Genomic DNA, 1,730 nt, shown 5'->3' on the forward strand with positions numbered 1-1,730 from the left:
TTTTTTTTTTTTTAGATGGAGTCTCTCTCTGTCACTAGGCTGGAGTGCAGTGGTGTGATCTCACCTCACTGCAACCTCCGCCTCCCAAGTTCAAGTGATTCTCCTGCCTCAGCCTCCCCAGTAACTGGGACTACAGGTGTGCGCCACCATGCCTAGCTAATTTTTGTATTTTTAGTAGCGGTTTTAGAGGTTTCATCACGTTGGCCAGGATGGTCTCCATCTCTTGACCTCATGATCCGCCTGCCTCGGCCTCCCAAAGTGCTGGGATTACAAGCGTGAGCCACCGCGCCTGGCCAAACACTTTCCCTTTTAATAAAACCAGTTGGTACCATCTCTAAGCACTTCCTGAATCCCGTGGCTTCTGCTGTCTCAGTCTCCTTCCTTAGCCTGGGAGGTCAACACCCATAAGTGAAGAAGCCCAACCGCACTGCAAGTCATGAAAGGGAAAGTAAGCGTAAGAAGATGCATTTTACACCCCTCAGGGATGGCAGAAATTAACGGAGGACAGTACCAAATGTTGGCTATGGTCTGAAAATGGGGTCTCCAATGTGACCCGATGGGGGTACAGATCAATACAGTTAATCTGGAGGGCAATTTGGCACATCTAACGGAGTTGAAGAACTTACCCTGAGTGCTTCCTGGTATACTCTAGAGAAAGTCTTTCCACGTGCACCAGGAAAAAGGTACAAGAATGTTCTCCACAACCCTGTAGTAGGGGAATTTGAAAATACCTAAATGTCCCAAAATCGGAGACTATCTTGGTAATTTCAGTTAATAGGAAATACAGGGGATAAAGGGACATGCTAAACTCTGAGGAAGCAGGCAGACAAATCCAGATGTGTGGGATATTTGCCTTGGTCTCTTCCACAAATAAGTGCCATTTAAACAACTCTTGTTGCCGGGCGCAGTGGCTCATGCCTGTAATCCCAGCACTCTGGGAGGCCAAGGCAGGCGAATCACTTGAGGTCAGGAGTTCGAGACCAACCTGGCCAACCTGGTGAACCCCTGTCTTTACTAAAAATACAAAATTAGCCAGGTGTGCTGGTACATGCCTGTAATCCCAGCTGCTCAGGAGGTGAGACAGGAGAACCACTTGAACCCGGGAGACGGAGGTTGCAGTGAGCAGAGGTCGCGCCACTGCCCTCCAGCCTAGGCAGCAGAGCAACACTGTGTCTCAAAAAAAAAAAAAAAAGGTACACTCAATGCAATCTTCCTCCTTTCTCTAAGTCATTCTGAGGCAATTCTAAGATTTCATTACATCATTTCACCCATAAGTATTTTGTCTTTTTCCTACTATATCTCTGCACTCAAACATATTCAAGGCACTTGGTACTATAATTAAATGCACAATTAAGTGAGTGAACAAGAACAAGTCAAGATGTTCATTTTCATCATTTCTATTTAACACCGTACTGGAGGTTCTAGCCAGGGGCAATTAGTCATGAAAAAGAAAAGACATCCAGATATCCTGGTTGGACAGGAAAATGTAAAAACTATCTGTATTTGTGAATGACATGATCTTGTATATAAAAAATCCTAACGATTACAAACACACAAATCTATAGAACTAATGAGTTCAGCAAGATTTTAGGATATAAGATTGGCCGAGCATGATGGCTCACACCTGTAGTCCCAGCACTTTGGGAGGCCAAGGTGGGAGGATCACTTGAGCCCAGGAGTTCAAGAGCAGCCTGGGTAACTTAGCGAGACACCTGTCTCTACTAAAAAAA

This window comes from Mandrillus leucophaeus, unplaced genomic scaffold (assembly GCF_000951045.1).
Source record: "Mandrillus leucophaeus isolate KB7577 unplaced genomic scaffold, Mleu.le_1.0 Scaffold4, whole genome shotgun sequence".
In the NCBI taxonomy this organism is placed as follows: domain Eukaryota; kingdom Metazoa; phylum Chordata; class Mammalia; order Primates; family Cercopithecidae; genus Mandrillus; species Mandrillus leucophaeus.